At 45.8% G+C, this 17,048-nt stretch overlaps 3 protein-coding genes, 1 non-coding gene and 1 pseudogene across 4 annotated transcripts in view; 3 read left to right on the forward strand and 2 right to left on the reverse strand.

The window, feature by feature from the left end:
- Positions 1-17,048, forward strand: part of PRR3 (proline rich 3) — a 641,937-nt gene that overhangs the window by 536,210 nt on the left and 88,679 nt on the right. The gene's annotated exons all lie outside the window — the stretch shown is intronic.
- LOC125995781 (class I histocompatibility antigen, Gogo-C*0203 alpha chain-like) overlaps positions 1-17,048 on the reverse strand; it is a 115,991-nt gene that overhangs the window by 48,492 nt on the left and 50,451 nt on the right. The window lies entirely within an intron of this gene.
- The window catches only part of ABCF1 (ATP binding cassette subfamily F member 1), a 141,161-nt gene that overhangs the window by 9,286 nt on the left and 114,827 nt on the right, over positions 1-17,048 (forward strand). The gene's annotated exons all lie outside the window — the stretch shown is intronic.
- Positions 1,315-1,447, forward strand: LOC125996900 (small nucleolar RNA SNORA51). Its single transcript, XR_007491562.1, has one exon. It is a non-coding gene; the product is annotated as a small nucleolar RNA SNORA51 (small nucleolar RNA).
- Positions 3,675-7,903, reverse strand: LOC125996449 (patr class I histocompatibility antigen, B-2 alpha chain-like; annotated as a pseudogene).

Here is a 17,048-nt window from a genome sequence, read left to right on the forward strand (position 1 = left end):
CTTCAGAAGCAGCAGTGACAGCTGCCTTCAATCAGGGCCCCATGAAAAGCATCACAGAGTCAGGGGTGTGGTCCTCTAACCACATCCTCTGACATCTGTGGCCTGCAGCAGGGACAGTGGGTCCTGTGGGGTGGGAGTGTAACTTACAGAGGATGGTGGTTCTGCTGCTGGCTATGGTGTCACCTTGATGGCCACATCTACATGTCCATGCTAGCATCTGTAGGTGCATCATATCTGCTCTATGTCTGTATTGTATACTATGTGCATTAGTACCATGTAAATATTACATGATACACAGATACATTTCACATTTTTCTTTCTTTTTTTTTTTTTGGTTTTGATTTTTGGGCCACACCCGGTAACACTCAGGGGTTATTCCTTGCTTTGGGGACCATATGGGACACCGGGCAGTCCATCCAAGGCTAGCGCAGGCAAGGCAGGCACCTTACCTCTAGCGCCACCACCCGGTCCCAATTTCACATTTTTCTAGCCCTTTATTAAATCTCATATTGGGAAATTGTGAAGTCGATTGTTTGCAGTAAGTATAAATCCACTAAAAAATGAGAAAAAGCAGTGCTGGCAGGGATGTGGAGAGAAAGGAACTCTTATTCACTGCTGGTGGGAATGCCATCTGGTCCAACCTTTGTGGAAAGCGATATAGAGATTTCTCCAAAAGCTGGAAGTTGAGCTCCCATACAATCCAGCTATACCACTTCTAGGGATATAATATTCTAGGAACACAAAAATACAATTCAAAAATCCTTTTCTCACACCTATATTCATAGAAGTATTATTTACAATAGCCAGACTCTAGAAACAGCCTAGATGTCCCTCAATAGATGAATGGTTAAAGAAACTATGGTACATATACACAATGGAATATTATGCAGCCATCAGAAGAAATAAAGTCATAAAATTTTCTTTTACATGAATGTATATGGAATCTATTATGCTGAGTGAAATAAGTCAGAGGGAGTGAGATAAACACAGAATGGTCTCCCTCATTTATGGGTTTTAAGAAAAATGAATAATGTGTAATGTTAATGACTGGAAGGAGTTCCTGACATGAAGCTCACCACAGGGATCATTTAGTGCAGTCACAGAAATAATTACACTGAGAACTATCATAACAAAATGTGACTGAATGAGGGAAGTAGAAAGTCTGTCTAGAGTACAAGCTGGTGTGGGGTGGGGAGGAAGGACACTTGGGATACTGGTCATGGGAATGTTGCACTGGTGAAGGATTATATATATATTTATATATATATATTTATTATATATTATATATTTATATATTAAAAAAAGAAAAGATAAGGCCTCCCAATTCTTACCACAGGTTGTGTTCTTTACACTGACTGTATAGAAAGAGGAGGTACAGTAAATGCACCCCATATACACATCAACACAGGGCCTTTGCCTGGTCTGTATTGTGAATTGGGGGACAAAAAAAACCAACTATAAATCCACCTAGGAAATACTCAGTGATTTTCCTGATGCTAAGTTCATACCCACTTTCTAATTCCACTGGCTGTACCCATGGCAGAGAAGCAAATGAAACCCTTTAGCATAGATGTCTCTGGCTTTTTATTTTCCCAGAAGAAACACTTAAATGTGGATGTAAGCCCCTTCCATCCAGGATGCTCTCAGTTGACTGACTCAAAGGTTCCCAATGCTGCTTTATTCCAGAAATGCTTGGGATTGTTGCAAATACTTCAACCTCTCCCCAAGTCAGCACATGGGGCATGGAACAGAGGTGTCCACCTGTTAACACTTAGTTACAAGTAGAGAACACTAAGGGGATCCACAGCCACTGGGCCCTTGTCTCTTTTATTACTACTAACTTGGGTCAGACACCATTGACCTCAATTCCAACCATGTTATCATCTAGACTCCTCCACTCCAGATTCCCTAAGTCTTAAGAAACTGTCCAAGTGACTCCTGTGCTCACGGCCACTTGGGGACGACCTGTCACTTCCACACAGTGTCACATCTGTGAGGCCTATACTTGGTGTCGGGCTGATCACATCCCCCAGTTCTGGTGGTTCAGGGCTTGGTCTTTGTCTTTTCTCTCTGAGTGATCACTGCTGATTATATATATTTAACCTTCAGGGGTTACATACAATTGAAGTCACCTCCCGAATCAGTTATTCCCACTCAGACATCCCACCAAAATCCAGACTTGTCTGTCCAGTTGCCGACATCACCTATTTTTGTTGTTGTTGATTTGTACCAACATATGGCAGTGCTCAGGCATTACACCTGCTCTACACTCAGAAATCACTCCTGCTGTGCTTCAGTAGCAAATTGAGGATCAAATAAGATCATCCAACAGCCCTACATGATATACTATTGCTCCAACTCCAAGGATGTTAAGATTTTCCTAAATTTCATTCTATGAGGTTTCCAGATCCAAAAATATCACCCATATATCTGAAAAAATTGAATGGAGAATCATGTGGATCAACTTTTTTTTGTTTTTTTGTTTGTTTATTTGGGGGGGGGCCACATCCGGTGGTGCTCAGGGATTACTCCTGCTGCCTGCTCAGAAATAGCTCCTGGCAGGCATGGGGGACCATATGGGACACCGGGATTCAAACCAACCACCTTTGGTCCTGGATCAGCTGCTTGCAAGGCAAACGCTACTGTGCTATCTCTCCGGACCCGTGGATCAACTTTTTATTTCAGAGAGTGTATTTACTACTGTAAAATCAGCCTATGTGATGTATTGTGGTAGCTACAAAATGTCTCTTCCCAGTCACATCAATGTCACCCGCCCTTTTCTAAGAAATGCTTCTCACCCTCTTCTTATTTCACACCCACACTAACCCTCCTGCCCACACAATGCACACAGCATTTTCTCTTTTCAGATATAAAGATGTTGGGGTAATAAATCACATTTTCTAAATTCTAAATTTGAAGGTAACTGAAACCACTTCATAATCCATAAGCTCAGATCACAGATACCAGAATTACTAAAACAGAAGAGAGTGAGGGATGTAGGGGAGTGGGCAGGGGAGAGATCAGTCTTCAGAAAACACAGCCAACCAACTGGAACTCATTGAAAGTGAAAAACAATAATACTACCCCTCACCTAGCTGATTCCAGAATTAAATCCTAAAAGAAAGGCAGGACAATTGGAAAGAACATCCCAGAATACAGCCCTACCATAGGGCAAGAGACAGGAATCTGAGCATTTATCTCTTGATCCCACAGAGTTCTGTCTGTAGGGACCCTGCTGGGTCTTAAGGGGACATGGAAGACAAATGCCTCCTGAGGCTCAGAGATAGAGACATGTAGAGAGAATGAAATGTGAATGTGTGCACAAAAAAAAAAAAAAAAATAGGCACTATCCTCCACAGTCAACAAATACACACAAAGGTGGAGCTGAGGAGCAGATTCAGGCCTGAGCATAAACAGAACAGCACAGAAACCCTCACTGTCCTCTTCTTGGGACAGAATGAGGCCTGGGTGTTGCCTGAGTCCCTGTGATAAAAGTCCTGGTGGAACAAGGTACCACTGAGGAAAATGAGCAGAAGAAATGACCCACACTGCGGATTGACAACATATAAGCCCACAATGCACTGAGACAAACTCTGTCTCTTCACACTCTGTCCCCTTCATCTCCTCTCCTGTCACAACTCTGAAAAACACAAAACACACATACATCCTGGGAAGATTTCAGAATTTCCATTTATTCCTTCTTAAATTCCAGGAATCTCCTTTATTAACCTCTAAATTTCATAAATAGGAATTAAGAAAAATGCAAATTAGGTGCTTATTCCAATAGAAAATATTCAGGAAAAGAACCTAACACAGATGGAAGTAGCATTGTTCTATCTCTGAATGTGGCAGAACAGATCAGTGTATCAGGAAGAGAACAGAGGTCAGTGTGGGGTAGGTCTGGTAGATGGCAGTGGCTGGTGTCCCTTTCCAAACAGTGACAGGACAACAGACATAATCAGGTCCCCTGGCGGAAAGAAAATCAGCAGATCGTGAGTCCCAAAATGGAAACATGAGGAAATCTTGCAACCATCAGTCCCGGGCAGGGCAGATCTCTCACACTGGAAAAGAAAACAATGAACAAACTCAAATGAATTTCAGAAGTTCACATCTGAACAGGCTCATAATGTCCCTCTCAAAGAACCCCCAAACCGAGTCACCTCAGCCAATGCCTCCCATGTCAGGCCCCCAGAGTCTTTTTTTTTAATTTATTTAAACACCTTAATTACATACATGATTGTGTTTGGGTTTCAGTCATGTAAAGAACACCACCCATCACCAGTGCAACATTCCCATCACCAATGTCCCAAGTCTCCCTTCGCCCCACCCGACCCCCACCTGTACTCTAGACAGGCTCTCCATTTTCCTCATACATTCTCATTATTAGGGCAGTTCAAAATGTAGTTATTTCCCTAACGAAACTCATCACTCTTTGTGGTGAGCTTCCTGAGGTGAGCTGGAACTTCCAGCTCTTTTCTCTTTTGTGTCTGAAAATTATTATTACAAGGGTGTCTTTCATTTTTCTTAAAACCCATAGATGAGTGAGACCATTCTGCGTTTTTCTCTCTCTCTCTCTGACTTATTTCACTCAGCATAATAGATTCCGTGTACATCCATGTATAGGAAAATTTCATGACTTCATCTCTCTACAGAGCATGAAAACTGGCTACGCTTTGCAAAAGCCGGCTCCCTGTGTGTGACACCAGGCGGGGGAAATCCGCGAAAGTACACCGGCCCAGTGGGGCCCAACTGTGAAAAACTGTGAGTGTGACCTGTCTATGTCTGTCTACTGTCCTCTTGCGTGAAACTCTTGCGAGTGGGGCAAAAAGAGGCTCCAGAAACCTCGCTCGCCCAGACGCCATTTTCAGGGAGGGACTACAGAGCATGAAAACCGCTAAGCTTCGCAAAAGCCGGCTCCCTGTGTGTGACACCAGGCGGGGAAAATCCGCGAAAGTACACCGGCCCAGTGGGGCCCAACTGTGAAAAACTGTGAGTGTGGCCCCCAGAGTCTTACCTTTAGGGTTCATGAGAGACTCATCAGAGCCTTGGGCACTTTTGCTATCTGGGAAAGAACAAACAGCACAAGGTCAGAGCCCCTGTGATAGGACTGAAGGGGAATCCTGGATAAGAGAACTACCTGCGTTCTCTCTCCCTAGAGTGAAAGATATTTTCCACTCAATCCCCAAACTCACTTGCAGCCTGAGTGTACTGTCCTCCTTTTTAGCCTGTGGAAAGAAAACAGGAGAAGAGGATAGGGAGACACTGGATCATGAGATCACAGGAAATTCTGCAGTCCAGGATCCCAGGGAAACTTTAGAACCCTGAAGCCTGAGGGCAGGATCAGGAAACATCGAGAAAGGAGATGCTTCTGGACTGCACCAGCCTCTTTCTGGAGGTCTGTGCCCAGCAGGGAGAGTCCCTTGCCCTGTGTCCACTGAAAATCAGGGCGATCACCAGCTTATCAAGGTGAAAGTGTCTTTCATTTTATAAACCTGAAAGTTGTACACAGGGTGAGTGTGGAGAACCAGCACAGGGTTATGGGTGAAGTTTTCCACTAATAAGGGGGGAGAAATTCTGTGTGGGGGTGAGAACTCCAAAGTGGAACAAGAAAACTCAGAGCTACCCTCCATCCTACCTGAGCACTTCCTCTTCTAGATCACAACTGCCACGAGAGTCACAGTCATCACAACCTTAAGGACTACCAGGTCAAAAATGACGCCCTTGGAGAGGGCAGACTGAGGAAGGGGTTCTAGGAAGGAAAGGAAAGAGAGGCCTGACATCCAATACTCTGATGTTACCCAGAGGGCCCTCTCCCGATTCACCTGAGAATGGGCTCTATGCCCCTATCCCCCTCCTCACCCCATCTGAGGATGTCAGGCTGCGGCAGCCCCTGGTGCTGCACATGGCACGTGTATCTCCGCTCCCCTCCAGAAGGCACCACCACAGCCGCCCACTTCTGGAAGGTTCCATCCCCTGAAGGCCTGGTCTCCACCAGCTCTGTTTCCTCAGTCAGTTCCTCCCCATCACGCTGCCAGGTCAGGGAAATCTCCGCAGGGTAAAAGCCCAGAGCCCAACACCTCAGGGTGACCTCATCTTCAGAGAAGGGGCGGCGGGTGATGTGTCTTTTGGGTGGTTCTGAAGAAGAATAATGACAAAGTTCACACACTGAGTTACTTCCATGATGAGGATGAACAGGTAATTGGTTTAGAAGAAGTAGGCTAAAAAACAAACACACAAAAATAATAATAACACCAGGCATAAGCCTGGCTCAGGAAAGTGGGAAAAATGCTAGTCCTTGGAAAATTGTAGAATAGAGTTTGGCAGGAGGCCCAGGTGGCTAAGGAGGAGACACTAACTGAGGGTGAAAGAGAAAACAGGAGTCAGATCTCTAATGCGTTCTTAGCTGAGATCAAGGTCTGAGAGAGAGTGGGGGTGGAGAGAGAGAGAGAGAGAGAGAGAGAGAGAGAGAGAGAGAGAGAGAGAGAGAGAGAGTCGGGGTTCACTGGATGGCAAGGGAACAGAGATCTGCCTCACACAAGGTCTCCCCTCCCTTCAGGGAAACGCGGGTCGCTCAGGGTCTTTCGGACAGAGGGTGGGCCAGGGGCTAGACTCTGATGCAGAACACAGAAGCCAGGCGGGTCCGTCCCTCTGCAGACCCAAGGAAGGGCGCTCTTCTGACCCTGAAGCCCGATTTTTACACCATTGTGGGGAGTCGGCCCCATCCAGGGGGGGATCAGGGGTCCTCACCCCTGGGGGCCCTGGTACCTGCGCGCAGCAGCGTCTCGTTCCCCTTCCGCAGGTATCTGAGGAGTCACTCCACGCACTCCCACTCCAAGTAGTTCCTGTGTCGACCAGCCGCATTATTCCACTCCAACTTGCTCTTGGAGATCTGCGCCGCCGTGTCGGCCGCGGTCCAGGAGCTCAGGTCGTCGTTGAGCGCGAGGTAGTCGGCGCCGTCGTAGGCGTATTGCAGGTACCCGCGCAGGAGGCCCCCGTCCGGCCCCACGTCGCAGCCGTACATCTTCTGGATGGTGTGAGAACCTGAGCCGGGCAGAGAGCAGCCCTGAACCGAAAGGGAAATCGGGGCCCATCCCCCGGCTCCTCCGCCTGGGGCAGTGGTCGGCAACCTGCGGCTGGCGAGCCACATGTGGCTCTTACGTTGCCGACCACTGGCCTGGGGAAATCTGGGTCCCGACTCGGGGCGACCCGGCCCGTCCCCGGGGTGTTTCGTCCCTGGCCCCACTCGCACTCACCGGCCTCGCTCTGGTTGCAGTAGCCGCGCAGGGTTTTGAGGTTCGCTCGGAAGGTCTGCGCGTTGCCCTTGGCGATCCCCGTGTTCCGCTCCCAGTACCCGGGCTCCACTTTCTCCATCCAGGGCGCGCGCGGCTCGGCCCTCTGGCTCTGCGAGTCGCTGTCGAAGTGCACGAACGGGGCGTCGTCCACGTAGCCGACTTCTAAGTAGCGGGGCTCCGCTTGGCCGGGCCGGGACACGGCGGTGCTGAAATACCGCAGGGAGCGGGGCCCTGGGGCGGGGAGGGGGACTGTAGGTCAGACCCACCGCTCCGCGCGCCCCGAGTCCTAGGATGACAGCGGAAGGGGGCTCTGCGGACGGAAAGGGGAGGCGGAATGGAGAAGGGCGAGACTTGGGGCGCAGGAGACGTTGAAGTTTGGGGGAACAGGTGGAGACGGGCGACATGCGGGCCCGGGATGCGGAGAAGCTTCTCCTCGGGAATCCGGAGTCCCCAACGGGGTGCTCCCACCAGTCCGCTATGAACTTCCCTCCCTCCCGTCACTCACCTGCTAGAGTCTGGGTTAGGTCCGCCAGGCCCCCCGAGAACAGCAGGAGAAGGACTTGGAGCCCCGCGACCCACATTTTCAGGGTTTAGGAAACAGCGACTCTGGGCCGGTCCGCAGCACTTTAACAACCCGGAGCCGCGGGGACGCTGATTGGCTGCGCTAGACACAGACACCCAATGGGAGTGTCCGGGCAGAAGACGCTGAGACAGGTTGGAGGCAGAAGTGAAACTGGGGACACCGGGAACCCCAGGCACCGAGCTCCTGTCCCCCAACCCCGCCCTGGGCTCAGAGACCCTGAGAGCCACACCTGGGACCTGGGACTCCGTCCTCTCCCGCACTCCCTCCATGTTTGTCACACGGTCTCCCCGCGTCCTATTCCCGGGACTGAGACAATGATTTTTCCATCGTTTGCATTTCAGGATCTCTGCACAGGTGTACAAATTACTGAGGATCCCAGAGATATTTTTATATACGTGGGTTATGCTTATCACTGTTTACTGTGCTAGGAATTTGAGTTAAAAGTTCTTAAATCGGGGGCCCGGAGAGATAGCTCAGCGGCGTTTGCCTTGCAAGCAGCTGATCCAGGACCAAAGGTGGTTGGTTCGAATCCCGGTGTCCCACATGGTCCCCCGTGCCTGTCAGGAGCTATTTCTGAGCAGACAGCCAGGAGTAACCCCTGAGCACCGCCGGGTGTGGCCCCCCCCCCAAAAAAAAGGTTCTTAAATCGGGAGGCACCAAGACCAAACAGATGCAAGACTACTAAGTAGTAAACTAGGTACAGAGTGGACCACATTTTCTAGCAGCCCCGGGGGTGACGGAGGAGGATTTGGGAGGTAGGGAGGACAAGTCGGTGATGGGAATCCCCCTGATTTTATGTAAATATGTACCTAAAATACTATAGTCAACAATATGTAAGCCACTATGTTCAAAATAAAAATTATATTAAAAAAAGTTCTTAAATAGGGGCCCAGAGAGATAGCACAGCGGCGTTTGCCTTGCAAGCAGCCAATCCAGGACCAAAGGTGCTTGGTTCGAATCCCAGTGTCCCATATGGTCCCCCGTGCCTGCCAGGAGCTATTTCTGAGCAGACAGCCAGGAGTAACCTGAGCACCGCCCAAAAACAAAAACAAAAACGAAAAAAAAAAAAAAAAAACTTAAATCGGATGGGGCCAGAGAGATAGCATGAAGGTAAGGCTTTTGCCTTGCATGCAGAAGGACGGCAGTTCGAATCCCAGCATGCCATATGGTCCCCCGAGCCTGCCAGGTGTTATTTCTGAGCGTAGAGCCAGGAGTAACCCCTGAGCGCTGCCGGATGTGAACCAAAACCAAGAAGAAGAAAAAAGTTCTTAAATTAATTCCATGCGAAGAACATCAACAATCCATGGCATCTTATGAGAAAGTTTTCAAAAATAACTAAGTTGGCTTAAGGGACATGTGCCCCGGGGTTCTGTCAGGGCACTGCATGGTCCATACTGGGCTGGAGTCCCAGCAACACGTCTTTCTGAACACCTCTTGGGTGGCTCTGCCCCCAAATAAAAAGAAAAAAAAACTGTTCAAAAAATAATAGGGATTATAACAGAGTGGATTCTTCAAATTTTCCAAATGTCCTCTTTGTCTCATTAAAAGCACACTAGATTTTCATATTTTGTTCTGTATTTACTCTGTACTTTTGGTCGAAGCAAACAGAAAAAAAAATTAAGCTCCATACAAGTATGTAGAAATTAGTTGTTTTGGTGAGGTGCACACCCAGATGTACTCAGAACTTACTCCTGGTTCTCTGTGATCGGGATCAGTCCTGGCCAGGCTCAGGGGACTACATAAGGTGCCAGGAATTAAACCTGTTCACTGTATGTAAGGCAAGTGCCCGACCTACCCATTGTACTATTTCTCTCGTCCAAGGAATGATAACTTCATCAGATAATTTTGGATGGCCAATTTTAGTAACAATAAGGGAGTCCTATGAAAGGGAAAAGAATCTATTTCTTTTTTAGTTTTTTTTTTTGTGGGGGGTCACACCCAGCAGCACTCAGGGGTTACTCCTGGCTCTACCCTCAGAAGTCGCTCCTGGCAGGCTCTGGGGACCATATAGGATGCCGGAATTCGAACCATCAACCTATATGCAAGGCAAATGCCTTACCTCCATGCTCTCTCTCTGGCCCCAGAAGTCTATTTCTTGATTCTGAAAATGGTGGCGTGTGAAGATTAGGGACCTCCTGCTTTGTCAAACTATTAAGACTTTTGAAATCACATGCTTATATCCATTTGAAAAAAATAAAGAGTCTGTTTGGTAGGTGGAATGTGAACTCAAAACTCATTGTATTAAGGAGGATCACAGGTGTGATCAATGTGATCAAAATAGATCTAGGCTCACAGGGGTGAGATTTGAGTCCACACCAGGAGCCAGCATGGGAGATATGTGGCAGAAAGTAGAAGACATGGAATTGGAAAATAGGATATTTTGGGAAGATTTTTGTTTTGACTTATTTAGTAGCTTTTGTTTAAATGGGAAGGGGCAGTGTTGTGTTAATTAAATTAAAAGGAGTCCTAGATGGTGGATGGTGAGGCCTTTCTCGGCCCAGCCCTGGTGCCTGGTGCCCCCTTCCACCTGGCAGATCTGTAGGTATCAGGGTGACAGTGAAGAAATGTTCCACAGGCAGTCAGTGGAAGTTTTAGGAAACATCCAGCTTTAGTAAGGCCCTAACTGCCATGTGCATACCTCTCATAACATCTAAGCTAACCATTATAAGCAGCCTCCTTCAGCTGCCTCCATCCATCCTGTCTCTCTGATCTCTACCTGTAGCATCTTCTTCCTGCTACTCCTGTCACCCCTTGGTGGTGGATGATGGTGAAATGGAGTGAAGAGGCCTTTATTCTCCAGCCCGGGCCACCTGCCTGCATCCCCTTCCATCTGGCAGGTCTGCAGGTGCAGGATAGCTGCGAGGAAATGATCCACAGCAGTCACTAAGTTTTAGGAGACAAGGTTTTATTACAAGACATAGCCATCATGCGTGGTTTCTAAACTAACCTTTTAAGCAGACTCTTTTCAGCTGCCCTGACATTTAATCCTGTTTCTATCATCTGTACCTCATCTGTCCATTCTCCCCAGGCTTCTCCTCCTGAATCGCTTTACACCCCTCAGGCAACCAACCCCTTTATTACCTTCCATAGACCCCATAGACATGGGTCTGACCATCAGGTAAAATAAGCATTTAGTCTAGGATGGGGTGACACCTGCTCTTTTTATTGGCTACTCCAAGTTCTGTGCTTGGAGGCTGCTCACAGGGACACTAGGAGCAACTTACAGTGTATGAATAAACTTGAGCTTCCCACATGTATAGTCTGCATGACAGACCATTGAGATAAGTTATCTCCTTCACTTCTGATCATTTTTTACTTCTATAAGTTCAATTGTTTCAATAACATAATTTATGGGCCACAACAATTGTATAGCAGGTAGGGTACTTGCCTTGCACACAGCCAAACCAAGTTCAATCCTCACTCCTCTAAGCCCTGCCAGTAATGACCCTGAGCTCACAGACAAGAGTAAAACCTGAGCATCACTGAGTGTGATCCATAAAAGAGAGACAGAGAGAGAAAATTTACAAGATATATTTATAGTTGATTTATTTATTTCTTCCCCTTTTGTTCCTGCTGTTGTGGCCTTGCTGCTGCTCACACACTTAGTTGTGTAGTGCTCACATACTTAGTTGTGGTTTTCTTTTTTTTAATTATCTTTATTTAAACACTGTGATTACAAATATGATTGTAGTTGTATAATTACAGTCATGTAAAGAACACCCCCCTTCACCAGTGCAAGATTACCACCACCAATTTCCCAGATCTCCCTCCTCCCCACCCCACCCACACCTGTACTCGAGACAGGCTTTCTATTTCTCTTATTCATTCACATAGTTTTCAGTGTAGTTATTGCTCTAACTGCACTCATCACTCTATGTGAGCTTCATGTTATGAGCTGCATCTACATGGTTAATGGGGGGAAATAATGGTTGGGACTGAGGCAGTAAAAGATTAGAAATAAACTTTGTAGGGCAATATCAAGGTCACAATACAAGTTGGATATTATTCATATATAAACTATATGCATATAATACTATCAATATATATTGTACGCATGGGGGCACTAGCCCCCGCATGGTTTTGGAAATGAAGACCAAGGAGAAAAAATTTCCAGTGACTGTCCCAACATAAACCAGTGCTGCAACGGCCCAAGTTGTGGTTTTCAGTTGTGGATTTCACATATACTTGGTTGTGATGAGTACAGAGATCTAACACTTTCTTTTTGATGAGATCAGGGATCACACAAGGCATGTGGGGTGGCAGGGATCAAATTTATTGTCTCATGTTTGCAGGGCAGGCAGTTGCTCTATACTGAGAAACACACATTCTTAGGCCACTGAAAGTTTATACTGAGCAGTATTCATGGCCAACTACATTCTAACCACCTCATCTGAATATAAAACTTAAGCTACTTCAGTAAGGCTAGGGACATGGCTCAGTATATTCCATGTATAGATCCTAGTTTCTATCCCAGCAAGGCAAAAATAAAAACAAAAAAGTAACACCATTAGAAAACATTGGTCAGGTTAGACTGGACAGTACGCATCCTGGGAACAACAACAACAACAACAACAAAAAGCTCTAGCCTAGCCTTTGATCTACGATCTGTTCAACAAACAAGATCTCCAATTCCAGAGGTCTGACTGAGGCAATCGCAACTGAATGGGTTTTCTGGAAACATAACAAAAGACTCTGTCCCAGGCTCCATCCTAGGAGCAGCATAATGACCAAGACCACCAACTACAGAAGATGGATTAAAACGACACTGAAGAAGCAGAATTGCTAGAACCACAAAGAAAGACTTCATCATAAGCTCCATTCCTTGAGCTGTACAGATAACAATATCTCTAGTGTTGCAATACTGCCCTTGATGGGGTTGACAGATGGAGGAATGGAGGATGAGGCCTTTCTCCTCCAGCTTGGACCACACATCTGTTACCCTGTTCAGCCGGTGGTTCTGAGGTGAATGCAGCGGGAAGAAAGCTAACAGGCAGTCAGGCTTCTGAAGAAAACAGCTTTTATTCCGTGGAAGAGGCTGACGCCAAAAAGCCCCAGAATCAGCCCCAGGAAAAAAGCCCTCGCCTTCCACAGACCATTGCTTTTATACGCCAGAATCAGGTACCACCCAATGGTGGGATCAGGTACCACCCAATGGTGGGAGCAGAATGCCAGGTCACACCCTAGGGAAGGGCACAATCACTGATCAGGGTAGGATCAGTAACATAATAATCCCATTGAAATGTTTACATACACAATAATTCCCCCATTTGTTTTTAGTAAACAAACAATACTATACAAAAGTAAGTAATATTGGCTACAATTATTAAAGTAAAAACTAGTCAATAATAAAAGAGTGGCTGTTTGCATGAGCGCATCACAGGAAAATGTAAAGAAAAACTTCTGGGGGCCGGGCGGTGGCGCTAAAGGTAAGGTGCCTGCCTTGCCTGCGCTAGCCTTGGACGGACCGTGGTTCGATCCCCCGGTGTCCCATATGGTCCCCCAAGCCAGGAGCAACTTCTGAGCACATAGCCAGGAGTAACCCCTGAGCGTTACCGGGTGTGGCCCAAAAACCAAAAACCAAAAAAAAAAAAAAAAAAAAAAGAAAAACTTCTAACCTAAACACAGGGTATCTAAAACCAGAAACGTGTCAAGGAATCAACTACAAGCTCCTGAGATGATAGATCTATGAAGTACAAGATGAAGAATTCCAAGTGCTGGTAAGTTCTTCCTTGAAAAAGCAGATGGAGAATCTGAAATTCAATGATCAAGGATCTAGTAGGCAATGGGGAGCTCCCGGGGCAATCAGAAAGCCCAACTGTAATCCGTAGACATAGATCCTTCGATGAGACGCCACAAAGGTTGTGTAGCAGGCGAGAAGAAGCACCTTTTCTTTTTTTGTTGTTGTTATTGTTGGTTTTTGGTATTTGGTTTTTCCGTCACACCCGGCAGAGCTCAGGAGTTACTCCTGGCTCTATGCTCAGAAATAGCTCCTGGCAGGCTCAGGGGACCATATGGGATGCGAACCACTAACCTTCTGCATGAAAGGCAAATGCCTTACCTCCATGCTATCTCTCCGGCACATTTTCCATTCAAGTCCAGGTAGACCAGAAAGCCCATCTTTGAGGGCATTGAATTAGGCCCTTATTTTGGAGGAAGAAGCATATACCCCTTGCACAGTGGGGGGCCAGTGCAATGATGATCAATAGGCATCTGAACTTAATCCAAATTCTTAGTCCAGGCAGAAGTCCATATGAGGTCTGAAATTGATGTACCAAGTATGGCCGATTATTTATAGATGGGAGCTTAAGTCACAAACCAGAACAAAATGTTTAAGGCAAAGAACCTCCCTGTGTAAAAAACAACTTTAGGGTCCATCCAAAATGGACAGAACCTCCTTTAAAACCTAGTATTTTTGGCTATGATGCGCCCATGCAAAAAACCCTGCAAACAGACAAAAATATTATTTAGGAAATTATAGACAACAATATCTAACCCACTAACCTAAAGTCAAGAAAGCAAAACCCTGGTGTGTCTTTCCAGGCCAGAGTTGTAGATAAGACAGACTCTGCTGGGCCCCTTAAGCTCGGCAGACATTTTGGAGCTTCCCCCGGCTTGCTTCAACTTGGGAACTTTGATCTTCTCTGGCATTCATCCCCTGACAGCTTGCCTCGGCTGAGGTGAGTCTTTCTGGGCCGGAGTTGCAGATAAAGCTGACTGCTGGGCCCCTTAGGCTCGGCAGACATTTTGGGGCTTCCCCCAGCTAACTTTAACCTGGGAACTTTGATCTTCTCTGGCATTAATCCCCTGAGGGCGTGCCTCAGCTGAGGTGTGTCTTTCCGGGCTGGAGTTGTGGATAAGATAGAGTCTGCTGGGCCCCTTAAGCTCAGCAGACATTTTGGGGCTTCCCCCGGCTTGCTTCAACCTGGGAACTTTGATCTTCTCTGTCATTCATCCCCTGACAGCTTGCCTCGGCTGAGGTGAGTCTTTCTGGGCTGGAGTTGTGTATAAAGCTGACTCTGCTGGCCCCCTTAAGCCCACCTATAAAGGGTTGAAGCAGAGGAGTGCGGCCGCTCCGCTTCGCTTCACGGCTGCGCACTCCACCTAGCCAATGAATACCACCGCAACATGTAGAAAAACCCACAGCATAAGCATGACAATGAGGAAACTATGCAGACCAACATCAGCCATAAAAAATGAAGATGGAAACTCTGATGACCCAACAATGGCCAACCACCTAAGCAGTCTTTCTGAAATGGAGTTTAGAGAAGAAATATGGAGGATGCTCACAGAACTCAAAGAAAATATAGATCAGAACACTAATAAAAATCAAGAGAATATGAAGATAGAAATCAGAAAACTCCAAACTGAAATATCAGGTCAAATAACAGGTCTGAAAAACTCAGTAGAGGAATTGAAGAACATAATGGATGAGCTTTCCAACAGGTTAAAAGCAGCTGAGGATAGAATTAGTGTGCTGGAAGATGCGATGCATAACAACTTTACACAGCAGAAGAGATTGGAAAAAAGCCTTAAATCAAATGATCAGACAATGGAAAAATTACTCAAAGAATATGATCAGATGAAAATAGAAGTCTTTGATAAGCTCAACAGAAACAACTTTAGAATCATTGGAGTCCCAGAGACCCATGAAGAAAATCTCCAGGAAGAATCAACGTCAAGAACATCATCACAGAGACTACCAGAGCTAAAGAAAACATGTGACCAAACCCTGCATGCCCAAAGAGTACCAGCTAAAAAAGACCCCGGGAGAACACCCCAAGACACATCCTAGTCACAATGATGAATCCCACAGACAGAGATAGAATACTGCAAGCAGCAAGATTAAAAAGGGAATTACATTCCAGGGAGCACCCTTGAAATTTACAGCAGACCTGTCACCAGAAAAACTCAAGGCCAGAAGGCAGTGGTGGGATATAGTGACAAAACTCAATGAAATAAATGCTTCTCCAAGAATACTGCACCCAGCAAAACTCACTTTCAGATTTGAAGGAAGTATACATGGCTTCAAAGACAAACAACAGCTCAAAAACTTTACAGACTCAAAAGCAGCCTTAAAAGAAAAACTGAAAGATCTATTATAAAGACAAGACAGGACAAAAAACACACCAAACTTCTACACAAATATGGCAATAAATCCCATGACAATTTTTTCTCTCAATGTCAATGGACTAAATGCACCCGTTAAGAGGCACAGAGTGGCGAAATGGATCAAAAAACTGAAGCCAACTTTCTGCTGCCTACAAGAAACACACCTGAATAGTCAGAATAAACATAGATTCAAAAAAGGCTGGAGGAAAATCATTCAAGCAAACAAAACCTTTAAAAAAGCGGGGGTGGCCATACTAATATCAGATGACACAAACTTTATATTCAGAAAAGTTGTAAGGGACAAAGATGGATATTATGTACTAATCAAGGGATATGTACAGCAGGAAGAAATCACTCTCCTAAACATATACGCACCCAATGAAGGACCAGCAAAGTATTTAATACAATTGTTGACAAATCTGAAAAAGGATATCAATAATAACACAATAATTGTGGGAGACCTCAACACAGGCTTGTCAACACTTGATAGGTCAACCAAATTGAAACCCAACAAAAATATACTAGAACTGAAAAGAGAAATGGAAGAGGCCTAGTAAATATATATAGGACACTCCATCCTCAGAAACCTGGATGCACATTCTTTTAAACGTACACGGGTCATTCTCCAGGATAGACAACAAGCTGGCACATAAAACATACCTCCATAAAATCATGAAGATAGAAATTTTGCAGGCTACCTTTGCTGACCATAAGGCTCTGAAGTTAGATGTGAACTACAAAGGGACACAAAAGAAAAAATTTAACACCTGGAAATTAAACAGTCTACTACTGAACAACCAGTGAATCCGAGATAAAATCAAAGAAGAAATCAAAAATTTCCTGGAAACAAACGACAATAAAAACACAAACTATCAGAACCTATGGGATACAGCAAAAGTGGTACTGAGAGGGAAATTTATAGGTTTGCAAGCACACATCAGGAAGGAAGAAGGAGCATACATGAATAGCTTAATGAAGCAGCTTATAGAATTAAAAAATGATCAACAAAAGAAACTAAAAATAGGGAGACAGAAGGAAATAACAAAGCTGAGAGCAGAAATCAA

Source organism: Suncus etruscus, chromosome 18 (assembly GCF_024139225.1).
Source record: "Suncus etruscus isolate mSunEtr1 chromosome 18, mSunEtr1.pri.cur, whole genome shotgun sequence".
NCBI lineage: Eukaryota > Metazoa > Chordata > Mammalia > Eulipotyphla > Soricidae > Suncus > Suncus etruscus.